We start from the raw sequence: 21,545 nt of genomic DNA on the forward strand, positions 1-21,545 counted from the left end.
TTCTAATTTAATAATATATCATCTTTAAGTGATTTTCTAGTTCTTTGTAGTATCACAAGATTGTATTGAAGATTTCTTTCTTTAAGATTTATGTCCTTGGTACCTTATGGATTTCTTCAACTATTACTTATTTCAAAACAATTATGGTCTTTTATTTCTACAGACTTTATTATGGATTTTCTAAGCTCAAATTTAAATAATTCTATATTTATAATAATAGATCAATTTTTTAAGATGATATATTTTATATTATATATAAAATCAATTAGCAATAGAAAAACAATTAAGCTTTTATTTGATAACATCTATCACCATCATGGATTATCTAAGGATAATATATCAGATAATACAATTGAATTTGTATCAAGATTTTGAGGAACTTTTTTTAAGATTTTGAAGATAGTCCTTAATGTATTTTTGGCTATCCATTCTCAAATTGAGAGCCATTTGAAGTGAATGAATTAAGTTTTGGAATAACAGTTGAGGTATACTATCAATTATCAAAAAGTTGATTAAAAAAATATTTTATTATTTATTTATAATAATATAGTATATTATATTATTCAATAAATATTTTTTTATTAATTATGGTTATTATCGATGACTTGATATTTTTGAGTTTTCAAAATTTGATAATCTTATAGTAGAAGATTTGACAAATTGTTTGTGAGAGCTATATGTTAAAATAAAGAAGCAACTAAAAGAAGCTCAAGAACAATAAAAAATTAATGGAGGTGCTTATTGTAAGAAATAACCTCAATTCTATATTAGTAATAAAGTATGATTATTATGTCATAATACTAAGTTTGTTTGTCCTTGTAATAAGTTGGATCACCATAGACTTAGACCATTTTTATATATGAATATATTAATTCAATTGCTTACAAATTATACCTACTAAACTCTATAAAAATCCATCTTACATTTCATATTTCTTTTTCTGAGCTACATAAGATAATAGATATATGTAAAAAAGAATAATACCACCTCTTCTTATAGAAGATAATAATAACTAAGAATATTAGATCAAAGAAGTTTTAGTTTCAAAGTGGCTCCAAAATAGGTTAAAATATCTTATTTATTGGCATAAATATGATATAAGTGAATATACATGAGAGCCAATTAAAAATCTTTCAAATACAATAAAAAAGATTGATACTTTTTATTAAGAATATTCATCAAAATCAAGATGAAGGATTCATTTAATCAATTAAAGATTAATTTAATCAAGATGAAGAATTAAATGTTAAAAAAATTACAATTTAAAAAAAATTGTATTTGATATTCTATCATTGTTTATAATTTTTGTATATATATGGCATTAAAGAGATGGAGAATCAACACCAAGTAGATTCAACTCACGAGCTATTATTTTGTGACTTATCAAATGTGATATTGTAATTATCACAACCTTCAAGACAATGTAATTAAGATGAAGATTCTTAAAAAAATATATATTCTTTCTTGAATAGATGGCAAGTTATAATGCAATTGATATAATGATCTTATTAAAGTAAATAAATATTACTATAGGTATGATAAAATAAATAAGTATTATCTTAGATAAGTTGTTAATTGTCAAAGGGCAGCAAAAGGGTGAAGAGAAGTAACTAAGGTGGTGGCTAAGGTTTAGGTGGCGGCTAAGTTAAGAAAGAACCTAGGATTTAGTTGGATAAAGTAAAAATGGATGTAATATCAAAAGGATGGAAGTTACTTCATTGATTAGCAATCACCACCTATAAATAAAGGATATTGGAAGTAGGAGGTATCTCATTCTATACTTCTCTTGTGTGCAACCTTGTTAATTTTTACTTACTTGTTTTTGCTTGTTGTATTTTTTCAATAGGTTATGGACACACTTACACTTTTTTGTGCCATTCAAATAAGTTAGTGTCATTCTCTTGTGGTTATACTTGTATGGAATAGATTTTATGGTATTTGTTGATGTTAGGATTTCTAAGATTGAAATTTATATTTTGAGCATGAAGAGGTACTGACTTTGATCTTATAGATCTCTAACATTGCTTTGTGGGTTCTTATCTCCTAAGATTGAGAGTTTAAGATGTTATAGAAAGACCTTGATAGTGTCTTTTGTTTTGATGATGTTGTTTCACTTATCTTATATAATATAATAAAATAGCTGATTCCAAAGAGTGAGAGTTCATAATAGTGAGATTTATTGGAATACACATACTTATTAGAAGCTTCATAGCTTGAATTGAGAGTGTTTTGAGTAAGAAAGCACTCATTTGTTCACAAGAAGGTATTTTGAGATTTTGCTAGTGTTATATTGTTTTGTTGATTTCAAGCTCATAGTCACTTCTTTTCTTGATATTTTTTGATAGATCCCTTTTTAGACATGGCTTCTAATGAAGGTGAAGGTTTGAGAGTGATTGAAAAGTTTAGAAGAGAAAAGTTTTGCCATTGGAAGGTCAAAATGGAGCTTTTATTGGTATCTTTGGACCTTTAGAACATTATAGATGAAATTAAAGACGCTTCAAGCATATATGTAGATGCTAAGAAAAGGAAGGACTTCAAAAGACACAAAAAGAAGAATTTTGGTATAATTTCCATCAATTTGGATGAAGCCAACTTTTCTCACATCATCTCTTGTAAAAGACTAGCAGAAGCATAGAAGACTCTTTGTAACATACATGAGAGCAAGAACTTGTCCAACACCATCTTCTCAAAGAGGAAGTTCTTTACTTGTAAGATGGAAAAAGGTGAAGATCACATGGCTCATGTCAATAAGATAAAGGCTCTTGCAAATCAATTAGCAATTCTTGACAAGCCTTTCAAAGAGGGAGATATTGTCATGACTTTTTTGATGAGTCTTTTCGAGTCATAGAACTACCTTATTGGTTGAAGGATGAGCATTAAAAACAAAGGATACTGAAGGTATATGCCGATTTTTATTGGAAGATGTTATTTATTACTATAATTGTATTGAAAGAATTACAAGAGATATGGATGAATTGGATGCAAAAAAAGCATGAAAATTCTTTAATAGAATAGGAATTAAATTATAATTAACAACAATATATAATCTAGCATATAATCTAAAATTTAGGATTTAATTAGGATTTCTTTAGAATTTAGTTAGGATTTATTTAGGAATTTTTTTAGAGATTATTTAGGATTTGGTTAAAATTTATTATAGTTTGACTAAGATTTGGTTAAGATTTGTTTAGAATTTGAATAGGATTTATTTAGAATTTTAAATAGGATTTATTTAGGATTTTATTAGAATTTGGTTAGAATTTGTTTAGATTTTAATTAAGATTTCTATTTTAATATTTTATTAAGATTTCTATTGTAGTATATTTTTAAATTCTATATTATTTCTTTATGATTTCTTTAAAGATTCTTTAAGAATAATTTTTATTTCTTACATAATTCTTTTAAAATTTTGATTGAATTTGATTGATGTTTGATTATATTTGCTAATCATTAATTTTAATTTGTTTAAGAATCTATTAGAGTTGTTAGGACTTGTTATTGTAATTTTTCTTTTATCTTCCACAGTTAAGTGCTTGGTGCATTCTCAAGCCAAACGCCACATAATACAACAACACACTTCATTTTGAAAGATACAACAACATAAAATTCCATCTTGCTTTTACTTATACAAGGTATCATCAGTCATCGTATACAATATATTTTTTAAAATCAAGTATTTTTTAATTTTATCACTATATATAGATAGAAATAATTAAAATATTAGATATTGAATTAATTTATTATATTTGGATGTAATCACATCGATGGTAAATAATTTTGTATGAGGTAGGATATTATTGATAGGCTCATTATCTAATATATTGGATAAACTAGACATGTGGTCTACATTGGCATGTTTCTTTCCTTGTCTGACGTTAATAATAAAGTTAAATTTTTGAAGTAGTAACATCCATTGAATAATGTACCAATAAATTGTGGTTTATTAACCATATACTTAAAAGTATCGTAATTTACATGAAACACAAATATAGAACCAAGCAAATAATGCCAAAATTTTTGAACATAATAAATTATTCTCAAAGCTTTCTATTCAGTCATAATATAATTTCGTTCAGCCACAATTAATTATTGACTAACATAATATATTGGATGATCCAAATTTTTTCATCTTTCTGACTTAATACGGATCCAATAGCAACATTGGATGCATCAACGTAAACATAAAATAATTTCATCCAACAAGATGCAACTAGTATTGGTGCACACATCAATTTTTATTTCAATTTCTCAAACATAATTGTATATTCCTAAGTCCAAATTGAATTAGATCTATCTAATGGTGGTTTTTTTAAGAGATTATTTAAAGGTTGATATATGACTGCAAATGAATGAATAAATCATTGATAATAATTAACATAGCTGACCAAATCATGAACACTTTATACTATTTTTGGCTTTGATAAAGTCCATATATGAGTAATTTTATTCGGATCAATAGTAATACTAGTCAATGAGACAATATGTTCTAATAAGTTACTAGAAAGGATTCCAAATTGGCATTTTTTTAAATTCAAAGAGATTCCATAATGGCCAGAGCGATCCAAATACTTATTGAGATATTCCAAATGATCAACCTTCATATTGAATGTGTAAAAATTATCTAAAAATATCTCCATCAAATATCATAAATGATTCTAAAAAGCTTGCGTCATTATCTTTTGAAATGTAGCTGAAGCATTACATAATCCAAATGGAATAACTTTATAAGGAAAGGTCTCTCAGTCTGTAGTGAAAGTAGTCTTTAATTGGTCTTTTTTTACAATTTTAACATGATTGTAACTTGAAAATCCATCCAAAAAGTAATAATATTCATGCCCGACTACCACATCCAAGATACTATCTAAAAAAGATAAAGAAAAATAATCTTTCTTGATAGCTATGTTTAATTTATAAAAATCTTAATAAATTCAAATTTTTCTATTCTTCTTTTACATCATTACAATTGATGAAATCCATTCACTATACAAAACTAGATAAATAAAATCTACATCAAAAAGATTGTCTAATTCATCTTTTACTATAAAGAAATGTTTTGCATTGAGTCGATAATATCTTTGCCAAACTGGTATAGCATTCTCCTCTAAAATAATTTGGTGCTCACAAACTTTAATAGGAATGCCTTTTAAATCCATATATGTCCACCCAAAAGAAGATTTATGATTTAAGAAGAAAGCCTTCTAATTTTCCAACTCGATATCCATAATTCCATTGTATATTTTGAAAACCTTTGATATTTCATTGGTGCCTAAGTTGAAGGATTGGTATACAAGTTCTTCAACAACATCCAATTTGATTTTCTTCTTTGGCTCATAATCTTTCATATAATCCAACAATTTGGAACTACCCAAATCTAATTTCAATGCACTGACTTCATTAATCACAAAATTATTCATCCAATCGGCAATAGCATGTAATAGCATTCATTAGATTCACACTAGAGCCACCATCTACTTGAACTCCAAAAATAAGAATACTATCAATGAATACATCAATAGTTGATGCTCCTTGATTAGGATTTAAACTAACTTCATAAATTTTTCTATTACGAGACCTATATCTTATTAATTAGGAATTCAATATAGAATGACATTTTGGTGCTATCGCCAAAAGTTGCTTCATTATAATAAAGGACTGAATTGCATCCAAATCTTTCAAAATATCATACGGTTCCATATTGGTATTGATTCCTAAGACCCTCTTCTTTTTCATGGATTTCAACTTAATCCCTTGAGATAATATATCTTTCTTTACAGAATTTGGATGTAAAATAGTTGAATGAACTTTTTTGAAATGTTTATCCATAAGAAAATCCTTCAATGTATAAGATGGCTCTTAGAACTTTCTAGATAATGGTATTGATTTAGGTTGAACCAATACCTCGGTACTAAGAATATCATTGGATTGTGTAGACGATGTCGTGATGTAACACGACTAATAGGTGAAAGAGTATCAAAATTATTATAATGTAGGAGATCTTAGTTCAAAGTATTAGAATAAATTATCTTAGAAATATAGTTAATAGACAAAAGGGTAGTAAAACTAAAAAGTACCAATACTGCCTTTTTAGAAAAGTGACTTCTATTTACTTTGTAGGACCATAAATAAGGCAAAATAAAATAGATTAAAAAAATAAATAATATAATCATATTTAGAAGGAAGTTAATAGTAAATCTAGTAAAATTTAATTAAAAAAAATAGATATTTATATCCAAGGAGGGCCGGTTAACAACTTGGATCAAAATCAGACCTTGAGGCACAAAATTGAGCACCTATGGCAACTCGGAGGTTCTTTTGCAGATTGGAGAGTAGAATTTGATAGTAGATTAAATAAGGTTTCTATGAGCATTAGTTTTGGATGATTTGGATTTGTTATAACTTTGTAAGAGTTTTACAAAGTCAACATCATTTTTGGATGACTTGGATTTTTTGAAATAAAATAGGATTGATATTTCTAGTATTTTCAAGAGTTTTATAAAAGATCTACAAGTGAAATTTTATAGATTAATGATCATGGTTGTGCTTAATATGTATTGTGAATCTTAGCTTGATCTAACGGTTTAATTGAGGATTATTGAGGTTTAAGTGGATTGAACTAAGATAATTAGATATTAATTAGAAATTCAAATTTGATTATAATTTCACTATATAGTCGTATTACATCACGACATCCACTCTCCCTTAACATGTGCATCCTTTTGCATACGCCAAATGAATCATATGTCATAATTGGCATCACGCCATCTCTTCATTTTTTTCATCAAATCCTTCATTTCTATTTTCACCATCCTCTTCAAAACAATTGTCTTCTTCAAAAATATCAATATCTTTAGTATGATCTTCCATATTGATTTCTCTATCTCGTCTTTTAAAAATCTTTACTCGCTTCCCAGCAAAAGGTATTTTCAACCTCGTACCATCTAATTCCCTTAATGAATATGTGGCATTATCATGAATTATTTCTACCACATATGATCTAAACCAATGTTTTGAAAACTTCCGTAAAGTACTATGTTGGTTATCCAGACTGCTATCATAAATAAGTACCCAATCATGTTCTTCAATTCTTCTAGGTTTCAATCGATGTTGCTTATCAAATCGAGTCTTATTTCCTAACCTTATCTTTTGTAAACTTTTTAATCTTAATTCCACATCTTTTGATCTTTGTTCAAGTTGTCGGATTCTAATTCCTAATAATTCCTCTCTTATCAACCCATCTTTCTATGGTAGCATACTCCAAGTTGGTACATTTTCTTCAATTGGCATAATTGATTTTTGACCTGTCATAAGTTCCACTAGCATATATCTTATCATCGAACTATGTGTTTTTTGATCAGCCCATAATGCATAAGGTAGAAGTCAAGGCCATTCTCTTAGTCTTCCATTGCAAGCTTTAACTAAGGCTTTTATAATTGGTAGATGTCCACGTTCACTCTTTGCATTCTCTTCTGGATTATAAGCAGTAGTCAATGATAATTTGATCCCACATCTCTTAAAAAAATCACAAGCTTCATGTGCATCTAATTTTCATTGATCTGCAGTGATCTTTCTCATACATCCATAATGACAAATAACTTCCTCAACTAAAAACTTACAAATTCCCTCTGTGAACTTTGTTCTTAGTGCCCTGCCTTCTACTTGGTTTGATAAATCTTCACGAGCCAAAACTAAATATCTCATTTGCCATAATCCCATTGGCATAATAACTAAATTCACAATCCATTTAAAATGAATAGCCAAAGGATATGTCGGATACAACCCATCTCGATGTCATATATTTGAATACATCTGACAAGTTATACAAGATTCTACAAACAAAGTTACATCTCAATATATATTCTTCTACCAATATCGTTCCTTCATTTTAGCAAAAGTAGTCCAAATTCCTCTATGTCCTGCCCATAGACTCTCATGAAACTCTTTGAGTAGTTTTTATTGATCTTCTTTGGTACCTACTACTCGTCTAGGCATTCCAATTTTTTTCTTTGGTGTCTTCCATAAAAACCCTTTTTGAAGCAAAAATCCATAAACCTTCATTCTTATTTGATTAAATTTTTCTGTTGACCAATTCTCTTGTTTAGTCGAGGTATTCAAATAAAGACCAATTTCTAGTAATTCTCCTTCATAAAGCTCTCCAAAAAAACATCTTGTCTTTTTTATTAAGATTTGATATTGAATAGAATTTTATTTCGACATCATCAATATCTTCAACCATCTCGTCTTCTCTTTCATATACTGCTCGAGATAACATATCTGCTACTGGATTGTCTTTGTCCGCAATGTGCCTAAATTATGGATTTAGTGATTTGATATAAGCAATCCATCTCAATATTGTAATATCTGATGTTGTACAATTGATAATTGCTCCAAGTAAAGGCAAACAATCTGTTTCAATTACCACCATAGCTCCAATCAAATAATCCTTTTCAGCTTTCATAGCTGAAATAACTTCCCATAGTTCCCTTTTCACCTATGAATATGTACGTTGGCGAGTACTTAAAACTTTAGCTCCAAATTGCACTACAAATCTATGTCCATTTGAGTCATGTTGACCTACAGCCCATCTAATGGCAATCAGACTAGTATCCACAATAAGAATCACTGATCTATTACACTTATAATGAACCTTTTTCAACATTGGAGGTGATATCAATAATTTCTTCAATCTTAGCACTACTTTAACATGCTTTTCTTTCCATTTAAATCGATAGCCTTTGCGTAACTATTCATACAATGGATCTGATATGTGAGCATAATGAAAAATCTAAATACGATAAAATACTTATGTACCTAAAAACTTGTAAACCTCTATTAAAGAACTAAAATCCTTTTTCATTCTCTCAATTGTATCAACTTTAGTCGGATTTGGTTTTCTTCCATAAAATCTACATAAATGTCCAACAATCACAACTTCTTGTATTCCAAATGTAGATTTTGTATCTAATAATGTAAGATGAACTTCTCCAAGCCCACTCAATATCTTTTTACAATCTTGTATATGATCAGCAATATACTTGCGACACCCCCTCTTATCTAAAGTTTCATCCTTATCTTCTTCTTTACATCCTTTTATAAGAACATCATCTAAAAAAGGTATAGTCTTCTTAGGAATAAAATCTCTTAATACCTTATTCATCCCATTCATCATATGTACAATTGAGTTGATTGAATATTCTATATATATATTCTAATTAATATATATTTTAACTAATCCAAGTAGTATTTTTATTGTTGTCATATCTCTACTTCCTTCTTCAAGTTGAAATTGGTCATAGCCCGAATATAAATCATCCATTGAATAGATTGCCCTTCCTACAAACGCCTCAACAAATTCATCTACTATAGGCCCAATTCCTATATTTTTGTTAGTTATTGCATTCACTGGTTGCATATCTTGAATAAAATGTAATGACCCATTTTTTTTAGGCATTGTAAACCATCGACTAGAATATGGTGCAAAAAAGGGCTCCAAAATCTTCATCTTTATCTTTTCTTTTAATAATTCCACCAAGCTTGATAAATGTGCCCTAGATATTAGAATTGGCCTTAGATTCTAAGGTACATATGGTACAGTGAAAATAACCATAGATGTTACAATATTTAGATCCTTACATCTAATTTCATAAGATTCAAAGGCAAATGATCTACCTTATTTTGCCAATATCTCTTTGAAGCAAGTAATTTCCTCTGGTAATAAAGAACTATCAGAACCAATCTTCAATTCTTCAAAAGTCTCTTTAATAAACTTAAAAACCAATATTCTTTGGATCTCTCAAGCTCCTTTCTCTTGATGCTTCTTCCATTTATTCTTTAGAATCTTCTAGCAAAGGTCCGACAACCGATTTAACTTTCTTATCTATTATCTTATATTTTGTTTCAACTATAACCTCCGGTATTTGAAAAAATTCAATCATATCATAAACTTCTCTTGAATGAATTGATTTAATTTTATCATCATTACTTAATCTAATAGACGCAATCAATTCCACAAGATCCTCCACTCCATTTTCTTTATAAATATCAGTAATCTTTTCATTATTTTCTAATATACCTAACCTATATAAGTATTTTTCAATAGTACTTAATTCCTTCCTTTCTTTTCTTTTTAAATCATCAATCTTCTTATATATAATGCTTCCATTTTTAAAAATGCTAATAATTCTTCCAGTAAAGGTATCTATATCTTGTGCGAGTACCTCTCCTTCTATACCTCTATAATCTCGCTTTATAGTGGTACTGTCACGGCCATAATCATGTAAGCTAATAATTACATATAGAAATAGGTAGAAGTAAGTAAAAGTAGATAAAAGTAAGTTAATTCTATAATATTTAATATAGAAGCTTCCTAGAAACTTCTTAGACGCTGCTTTGACTTCATAGATGTCTTTAATTGACTTTTTGGATTAGAAACGTGGTCAACAAGTTGGCCATGTGCCACACATGTTGTTAGCTTGAAGATCAAGCTAACTATGTGGCCCACACGTAGAAAAACTTGCCTTATAAGTCAAGGCATGTGTCCTACAAAGTCAACACATATTGGAGGTCCTATAGAACGTCGCCACGTAGCCCCTAGTTAGATAGTATATATAGAGACAAGAGTGAAGGCTTCTTCACTCTTGTCAACTCTTTTCTTGCTTCTAGTCTAGGTTCAAGAGTCTTTAGTTTCTTGTCTTGTGGCAATAGCCATTCCAGTTTCCTTTTAATATACCTACTTGTTTATATTTTGACTTATTATATCGAGATAGCCTTTTTGTATATATTTTCCCTCATCGTCTCTTTGTCCTTGACAGATTGACAAGAGTATACTTACAATGTCAGAGCTTTGTTTTTCTTGAGTGAGAGTGGATTACCCCTTTCTCTTGACAAGACATAAGCGTATTAGAAGTTTGCGGATTACCCACTTCTAAACTGATATTGTTCTTAGTATCTTCTTTGTTATCAAGTCTTTCTTTTCTTTTGTCTTGAGCAATATCAAACAAATTTTTCTTCTTAGTGTCATTATGGCAGAGCTTGTTGAAATGAAGAGTGCAATGGCACAAATGCAAGAGCAAATGAGGGAGTTAATGCTTGCGATGCATCAACTCAATTCACCAAGACATGAAAGAACAAGAATAGCAGAAAGTAGGGATATAGAGATGATCGGAGCTGCTTCAACATCTACAACAAATCACGTTCCTTCTCCAATTGTACAACACCCTGTAAGCACTAGAGAACCAAGAATTGCCTTACCCGAGAAATTTGATGGTACGAGATCTAAGTTTCGAGGGTTCATCAATCAAGTACAATTGGCAATTGAACTTCAACTACAAAGCTATCCAACTCCAGGATCACAAGTCAGGTTTATTGGCACTCTACTTTTTGGTTCTACATTATCATGGTTTTCGTCTTTTCTTGAACAACGAAATCCAATATTGGACAATTTGGAAGCTTTTTTGGTGGAGTTTCGATCTATGTATGGTGAACACGATGCAACTCGTGTTGCAACAAATAAGATCCGAATTCTGCGACTAGGAAATCGCTCAGTAACAGTGTATGCTTCACAATTTTGACAACTTGCAATTGACATCAAGTGGGATGATGCTGCACTCATTAATCAATTTCTTTATGGATTGCAATACGTAGTAAAGAAATTGATGCTCAACTTACCTGATCCTCAAACTTTGAATCAAGCAATCAATTTTGCGGTAAAATGTGATAATCGACTTTTCGAATTTCGATCCGAGAATCATTCACAAGAACCTCAACGTTATTACTCAATGGCAACATCAACATCTTTGCCAAACATACATTCAGAAGTAGAAGACATGCAAATTGACGTGGTACGTTTAAAACCCCTAACTGAGCAAGAAAAAATTCGTCGTCGTCAAGAAGGATTATGTTTATATTGCGGAGAACCTAAGCACACTGCTCAACATTGTCCAAAGAAGCGACGCAACTATAAAATGAGGGGTACGACGGTCAAAGAAAACAACATGTCAAAAAACGGATTCGTCCAGCTACAATATGGACCATGCAGTTGGAACCTTGTACAATTCCTAATGAAGGTCCTATCCTCTCCTCAGAACCCTCTCTTTGTTTTATAATAGACTTATATTTAGGATCTAAGAATTACAAAGCCTCTGCTTTATTAGATTCAGGAGCCTCAGCATGTTTTTTAGATGAACAATTTGTTAAAAGTCGTAAAATACCTTTTGTACAGAAACCTAAACTAGTACATGTAGAAGTCATAGATGGTCGTCCCTTGTCTTCTGGAGATGTCACTCATGAAACTCATCCTATAAAAGTAACAATAGATGGTCATGATAGCTACATAGCTTTTAACATAATTAAATCCCCGTCCAATCCAGTTATTTTAGGTTTATCCTGGCTAGAAAAATATAACCCTCGAATAGATTGGAATTCACATAAACTTGACTTTTCCCAAAGCGTTATTAATAGTTCTACCAACCAAGTAAAAAATTATAAGTCTAGTATAGAAAAACCCATACTGATAGGTGCAAAAGCATTTATATATGCAACAAAAGAAGGATCAACTTTTGCTATTTATGCTACACCTATTTCTGAAAACGTAAAGACTTCAAGTGGCATTCCAAGTCAATATCAGGAGTATCAAGACGTTTTTGAAAAAAAGAATGCAGATATTCTTCCTAAACATCGTCCATATGATTGTTCAATCGACGTCAAGGAAAGAACTCAGCCACCATTTGGACCAATTTACAGTTTATCGCAAGATGAGATGGCTGAACTCAAGACATATATTGACGAGAATTTAGTGAAGAATTTCTTACGCCATTCAAAATCTCCAGCAGGAGCTCCAATTCTATTCGTAAAGAAAAAAGATGGATCTTTACGAATGTGTGTTGATTATCGAGGACTCAACAAGATCACAATCAAGAACAGGTATCCATTACCTTTGATATCAGGACTCCTTGACCAGTTGAATCAAGCTAAGATCTATACAAAAATAGATCTAAGAGGAGCATATAATCTAGTACGGATCAAAGAAGGAGATGAATGGAAGACTGCGTTTCGAACTAGGTATGGACATTTCGAATATAATGTCATGCCCTTTGGACTCACGAATACACCAGCTGCTTTTCAACATCTCATGAATGATGTATTTCGTGAATTCTTAGATAATTTTGTTGTCTGCTATTTAGACGATATCCTGATCTATTCTAAGAACGTCGAAGAACATGAAATACATGTTCGTCAAGTATTACAAAAACTTAGAGATGCAGGATTGTACGCCAAGATGGAAAAGTGTGTATTTCACACTACTCAAGTTGACTTTTTAGGATACATCATTTCAAATGATGGTCTCATGATGGATTCTAAAAAAGTCCAAACAATCATGGATTGGAAGATTCCAAGGACAGTAAGAGATGTCCAATGTTTCTTGAGATTTGCCAATTACTATCGGATCTTCATCAAAGATTTCTCACGAGTTGCAGCTCCACTTACACGCTTGACTAGTAAAAATAAATTTCAATGGAATCAAGAAGCGGAAGCAGCATTTGAAGCCTTGAAGACATCGTTTGTCTCTGCACCAGTCTTATATCGTGTTGACTTTTCCAAGGCATTTTTTATGGAAACAGATGCATCAGATTTTGCCTTGGGTGCAGTTTTATCACAAATGGGAACAGATGACAAACTTCATCCGATAGCTTTTCATTCAAGAAAATTCTCAGCAGCCGAGATCAATTATGAGATCCACGATAAAGAACTTCTTAAGATCGTAGATTCCTTTCAAGAATGGCATCATTATCTAGAAGGCGCTTCTAGTCCAGTCACTGTATATACAGATCACAAGAACCTCGAGTATTTCATGTCAACACGCGTGTTGAATCATCGTCAAGCTCGTTGGAGTATGTCTTTGTCAAGATTCGAGTTCATTATCACTTATCGGCTAGGAAAACAACAAGATTTGTCCGATGCCCTATCTAGATGTTCTTATTTTGCACCAAAAGAAGGAGATGCAGCTTTTGAGCAACAAAGAACGGTCCTCTTGAAATCGGAGCAATTTCATCTCCGAGCAATGAAATCAACATTGACTGTTGATTCAACTTTTCTCAAGCAAATCCAGTCCAGTATGTCCTCAGACCCTCTTGTTTATGATATCGAGAATAATTCTTCCAAGTCTCATGATCCTTCTAAGTTCGAGTTCAAGAATAATCTATTATATTTTGAAAGATGCCTATATGTTCCAGAAGGAGAAGCACGTTTACGTGTTCTTCAAGCACGTCATGACTTTCCAGCAGCAGGGCACTTTGGATATAATAAGACTTTGGAACTCATATCAAGAGATTTTTGGTGGCCACAAATGTGGAAGTCAGTCAAAGACTTTGTACAATCATGTGATATTTGTTCAAGATCAAAAATTCCTCGTCATCGACCTTACGGACTTCTTCAGCCATTACCTATACCAGAACAACCATGGTCTTCTGTTTCTATGGATTTCATCACAGATCTTCTAAGCTCAAGATCTTATGATTTTATATTTGTGATAGTAGATCGTTTCACCAAGATGGCACATTTTGTGCCATGTACAAAATCTATCACAGGTGAAGAAACAGCTAAGCTTTTCATTGATAATATCTATCGCTATCATGGATTACCTAAAGATATCATATCAGATAGGGGAACTCAATTTGTGTCAAGATTTTGGAGGACCCTTTTCAAGATTTTAAAAGTGGACATAAACCTATCTTCGGCTTTCTATCCTCAAACTGATGGACAAACAAAGCGCGTAAACCAAGTCTTGGAGCAATATTTAAGGTGTACTATCAACTACCAACAAGATGATTGGACAACCCTTCTGCCATTGGCAGAGTTTGCTTATAATAATACGGTACATTCTTCCACGCAACAAACACCTTTCTTTGCCAATTATGGCTATCATCCACGACTTGATACTTTTGATTTTTCAAAAGTTGATAATCCTGCAGCAGAAGATATGGCAAATCGGTTGTCAGAGTTACATGCAATAATGAAGACGCAATTGAAGGAAGCTCAAGAACGACAAAAGATAAACGCAGATCTATATCGTAAGGAGCAACCACAAATCAACGTGGGTGATAAGGTATGGCTACTTCGTCGCAATATCAAGACTATTCGACCTTGTGATAAGTTGGACTATCGTAGGCTTGGTCCCTTTTCTGTTTCTGAACAGATCAACCCAGTTGCATATCGGTTACATCTACCGGAGTCAATGAAGATCCATCCTGTATTCCACGTGTCTCTTCTTGAACCATATAAGACAGTGGATATACAAGGAAGAAGACAAATGCCACCGCCTCCTATAGAAGTAGATAATAATGAAGAATTTGAGGTGGAAGAGATATTAGACTCAAGGCGGCGCCGAAATAAGCTGGAATATCTTGTTCATTGACGCGGATATGATATTAGTGAACGCACATGGGAGCCATCCAGGAATCTAGCAAATGCATCAGCTAAAGTCAAAGTTTTTCATCAACAACATCCATCGAAACCAAGATAAAAATCTCTCTTATAAAAGAGACAAGATTGAGGCAAGATAACATTCAATTTCCTATCCTTGTTTGTAACTTCTTTGCATTTGTGTCGCTAATTAGATGGAGAACCAACAACCAGCGGATTCAACTCAAGAACCTTCGTTTGCTGACCTGTCGGACGAGACATTACGATTGTTACAACCTTCAAGACGACGCAATCGAGACGAAGATCTTCAAGAACGACATGTTCTTCCTCGAACAGATGGTGAGATACAACGCGTTTGGTATCACGATTTGGGAAGGGACTCTCGATGTTTGGTGATTTTGCTAGAGGTAGGAACAACTCCTGATGGTGTTCCAAATATTCTATTCGAAGGAAGTTACGAAGGCCTCAACAATGATCAAATAACTGGGTGGTCTTCCCGCCCTGGTATGGGACACTACCGATGGTTGAGAGGCCCTATCAATCATCTTCGAAGAGAACAGAGATCAGAGTATGTGGCGAATATAATTCGTCGCATCATAGATTTCCTCAACATATGATGACCGCTCCTCGTGGAACTCGTCTCTAGAAGGGGGGGTAATGTCACGGCCATAATCATGTAAGCTAATAATTACATATAGAAATAGGTAGAAGTAAGTAAAAGTAGATAAAAGTAAGTTAATTCTATAATATTTAATATAGAAGCTTCCTAGAAACTTCCTAGACGCTGCTTTGACTTCATAGGTGTCTTTAATTGACTTTTTGGATTAGAAACGTGGTCAACAAGTTGGCCATGTGCCACACATGTTGTTAGCTTGAAGATCAAGCTAACTATGTGGCCCACACGTAGAAAAACTTGCCTTGTAAGTCAAGGCATGTGTCCTACAAAGTCAACACATATTGGAGGTCCTATAGAACGTCGCCACGTAGCCCCTAGTTAGATAGTATATATAGAGACAAGAGTGAAGGCTTCTTCACTCTTGTCAACTCCTTTCTTGCTTCTAGTCCAGGTTCAAGAGTCTTTAGTTTCTTGTCTTGTGGCAATAGCCATTCCAGTTTCCTTTTAATATACCTACTTGTTTATATTTTGACTTATTATATTGAGATAGCCTTTTGGTGTATATTTTCCCTCATCGAGTCTTTGTCCTTGACAGATTGACAAGAGTACACTTACAATATCAGAGCTTTATTTTTTCTTGAGTAAGAGTGGATTACCCCTTTCTCTTGACAAGACATAAGCGTATTAGAAGTTTGCGGATTACCCACTTCTAAACTGATATTGTTCTTAGTATCTTCTTTGTTATCAAGTCTTTCTTTTCTTTTGTCTTGAGCAATATCAAACAAATTTTTCTTCTTAGTGTCATTATGGCAGAGCTTGTTGAAATGAAGAGTGCAATGGCACAAATGCAAGAGCAAATGAGGGAGTTAATGCTTGCGATGCATCAACTCAATTCACCAACACAGGAAAGAACAAGAATAGCAGAAAGTGGAGATATAGAGATGATCGGAGCTGCTTCAACATCTACAACAAATCACGTTCCTTCTCCAATTGTACAACACCCTACAAGCACTAGAGAACCAAGAATTGCCTTACCCAAGAAATTTGATGGTACGAGATCTAAGTTTCGAGGGTTCATCAATCAAGTACAATTAACAATTGAACTTCAACCGCAAAGCTATCCAACTCCAGGATCACAAGTCAGGTTTATTGGCACTCTACTTTTTGGTTCTGCATTATCGTGGTTTTCGTCTTTTCTTGAACAACGAAATCCAATATTGGACAATTTGGAAGCTTTTTTGGTGGAGTTTCGATCTATGTATGGTGAACACGATGCAACTCGTGATGCAACAAATAAGATCCGAATTCTGCAACAAGGAAATCGCTCAGTAACAGTGTATGCTTCACAATTTTGACAACTTACAATTGACATCAAGTGGGATGATGCTGCACTCATTAATCAATTTCTTTATGGATTGCAATACGTAGTAAAGAAATTGATGCTCAACTTACCTGATCCTCAAACTTTGAATCAAGCAATCAATTTTGCGGTAAAATGTGATAATCGACTTTTCGAATTTCGATCCGAGAATCATTCACGAGAACCTCAACGTTATTACTCAATGGCAACATCAACATCTTTGCCAAACATACATTCAGAAGTAGAAGACATGCAAATTGACGTGGTACGTTTAAAACCCCTAACTGAGCAAGAAAAAATTCGTCGTCGTCAAGAAGGATTATGTTTATATTGCGGAGAACCTAAGCACACTGCTCAACATTGTCCAAAGAAACGACGCAACTATAAAATGAGGGGTACGACGGTCAAAGAAGACAACATGTCGGAAAACGGATTTGTCCAGCTACAATAGGGACCGTGCAGTTGGAACCTTGTACAATTCCTAATGAAGGTCCTATTCTCTCCTCAGAACCCTCTCTTTGTTTTATAATAAACCTATATTTAGGATCTAAGAATTACAAAGCCTCTGCTTTATTAGATTCAGGAGCCTCAGCATGTTTTATAGATAAACGATTTGTTAAAAGTCGTAAAATACCCTTTGTACAGAAACCTAAACTAGTACATGTAGAAGTCATAGATGGTCGTCCCTTGTCTTCTGGAGATGTCACTCATGAAACTCATCCTATAAAAGTAACAATAGATGGTCATGATAGCTACATAGCTTTTAACATAATTAAATCCCCGTCCAATCCAGTTATTTTAGGTTTATCCTGGCTAGAAAAATATAACCCTCGAATAGATTGGAATTCACATAAACTTGACTTTTCCCAAAGCGTTATTAATAGTTCTACCAACCAAGTAAAAAATTATAAGTCTAGTATAGAAAAACCCATACTGATAGGTGCAAAAGCATTTATATATGCAACAAAAGAAGGATCAACTTTTGCTATTTATGCTACACCTATTTCTGAAAACGTAAAGACTTCAAGTGGCATTCCAAGTCAATATCAGGAGTATCAAGACGTTTTTGAAAAAAAGAATGCAGATATTCTTCCTAAACATCGTCCATATGATTGTTCAATCGACGTCAAGGAAAGAACTCAGCCACCATTTGGACCAATTTACAGTTTATCGCAAGATGAGATGGCTGAACTCAAGACATATATTGACGAGAATTTAGTGAAGAATTTCTTACGCCATTCAAAATCTCCAGCAGGAGCTCCAATTCTATTCGTAAAGAAAAAAGATGGATCTTTACGAATGTGTGTTGATTATCGAGGACTCAACAAGATCACAATCAAGAACAGGTATCCATTACCTTTGATATCAGGACTCCTTGACCAGTTGAATCAAGCTAAGATCTATACAAAAATAGATCTAAGAGGAGCATATAATCTAGTACGGATCAAAGAAGGAGATGAATGGAAGACTGCGTTTCGAACTAGGTATGGACATTTCGAATATAATGTCATGCCCTTTGGACTCACGAATACACCAGCTGCTTTTCAACATCTCATGAATGATGTATTTCGTGAATTCTTAGATAATTTTGTTGTCTGCTATTTAGACGATATCCTGATCTATTCTAAGAACGTCGAAGAACATGAAATACATGTTCGTCAAGTATTACAAAAACTTAGAGATGCAGGATTGTACGCCAAGATGGAAAAGTGTGTATTTCACACTACTCAAGTTGACTTTTTAGGATACATCATTTCAAATGATGGTCTCATGATGGATTCTAAAAAAGTCCAAACAATCATGGATTGGAAGATTCCAAGGACAGTAAGAGATGTCCAATGTTTCTTGAGATTTGCCAATTACTATCGGATCTTCATCAAAGATTTCTCACGAGTTGCAGCTCCACTTACACGCTTGACTAGTAAAAATAAATTTCAATGGAATCAAGAAGCGGAAGCAGCATTTGAAGCCTTGAAGACATCGTTTGTCTCTGCACCAGTCTTATATCGTGTTGACTTTTCCAAGGCATTTTTTATGGAAACAGATGCATCAGATTTTGCCTTGGGTGCAGTTTTATCACAAATGGGAACAGATGACAAACTTCATCCGATAGCTTTTCATTCAAGAAAATTCTCAGCAGCCGAGATCAATTATGAGATCCACGATAAAGAACTTCTTAAGATCGTAGATTCCTTTCAAGAATGGCATCATTATCTAGAAGGCGCTTCTAGTCCAGTCACTGTATATACAGATCACAAGAACCTCGAGTATTTCATGTCAACACGCGTGTTGAATCATCGTCAAGCTCGTTGGAGTATGTCTTTGTCAAGATTCGAGTTCATTATCACTTATCGGCTAGGAAAACAACAAGATTTGTCCGATGCCCTATCTAGATGTTCTTATTTTGCACCAAAAGAAGGAGATGCAGCTTTTGAGCAACAAAGAACGGTCCTCTTGAAATCGGAGCAATTTCATCTCCGAGCAATGAAATCAACATTGACTGTTGATTCAACTTTTCTCAAGCAAATCCAGTCCAGTATGTCCTCAGACCCTCTTGTTTATGATATCGAGAATAATTCTTCCAAGTCTCATGATCCTTCTAAGTTCGAGTTCAAGAATAATCTATTATATTTTGAAAGATGCCTATATGTTCCAGAAGGAGAAGCACGTTTACGTGTTCTTCAAGCACGTCATGACTTTCCAGCAGCAGGGCACTTTGGATATAATAAGACTTTGGAACTCATATCAAGAGATTTTTGGTGGCCACAAATGTGGAAGTCAGTCAAAGACTTTGTACAATCATGTGATATTTGTTCAAGATCAAAAATTCCTCGTCATCGACCTTACGGACTTCTTCAGCCATTACCTATACCAGAACAACCATGGTCTTCTGTTTCTATGGATTTCATCACAGATCTTCTAAGCTCAAGATCTTATGATTTTATATTTGTGATAGTAGATCGTTTCACCAAGATGGCACATTTTGTGCCATGTACAAAATCTATCACAGGTGAAGAAACAGCTAAGCTTTTCATTGATAATATCTATCGCTATCATGGATTACCTAAAGATATCATATCAGATAGGGGAACTCAATTTGTGTCAAGATTTTGGAGGACCCTTTTCAAGATTTTAAAAGTGGACATAAACCTATCTTCGGCTTTCTATCCTCAAACTGATGGACAAACAAAGCGCGTAAACCAAGTCTTGGAGCAATATTTAAGGTGTACTATCAACTACCAACAAGATGATTGGACAACCCTTCTGCCATTGGCAGAGTTTGCTTATAATAATACGGTACATTCTTCCACGCAACAAACACCTTTCTTTGCCAATTATGGCTATCATCCACGACTTGATACTTTTGATTTTTCAAAAGTTGATAATCCTGCAGCAGAAGATATGGCAAATCGGTTGTCAGAGTTACATGCAATAATGAAGACGCAATTGAAGGAAGCTCAAGAACGACAAAAGATAAACGCAGATCTATATCGTAAGGAGCAACCACAAATCAACGTGGGTGATAAGGTATGGCTACTTCGTCGCAATATCAAGACTATTCGACCTTGTGATAAGTTGGACTATCGTAGGCTTGGTCCCTTTTCTGTTTCTGAACAGATCAACCCAGTTGCATATCGGTTACATCTACCGGAGTCAATGAAGATCCATCCTGTATTCCACGTGTCTCTTCTTGAACCATATAAGACAGTGGATATACAAGGAAGAAGACAAATGCCACCGCCTCCTATAGAAGTAGATAATAATGAAGAATTTGAGGTGGAAGAGATATTAGACTCAAGGCGGCGCCGAAATAAGCTGGAATATCTTGTTCATTGACGCGGATATGATATTAGTGAACGCACATGGGAGCCATCCAGGAATCTAGCAAATGCATCAGCTAAAGTCAAAGTTTTTCATCAACAACATCCATCGAAACCAAGATGAAAATCTCTCTTATAAAAGAGACAAGATTGAGGCAAGATAACATTCAATTTCCTATCCTTGTTTGTAACTTCTTTGCATTTGTGTCGCTAATTAGATGGAGAACCAACAACCAGCGGATTCAACTCAAGAACCTTCGTTTGCTGACCTGTCGGACGAGACATTACGATTGTTACAACCTTCAAGACGACGCAATCGAGACGAAGATCT

Source organism: Physcomitrium patens, chromosome 22 (assembly GCF_059467195.1).
Source record: "Physcomitrium patens ecotype Gransden chromosome 22, ASM5946719v1, whole genome shotgun sequence".
Classification (NCBI taxonomy): Eukaryota; Viridiplantae; Streptophyta; class Bryopsida; order Funariales; family Funariaceae; genus Physcomitrium; species Physcomitrium patens.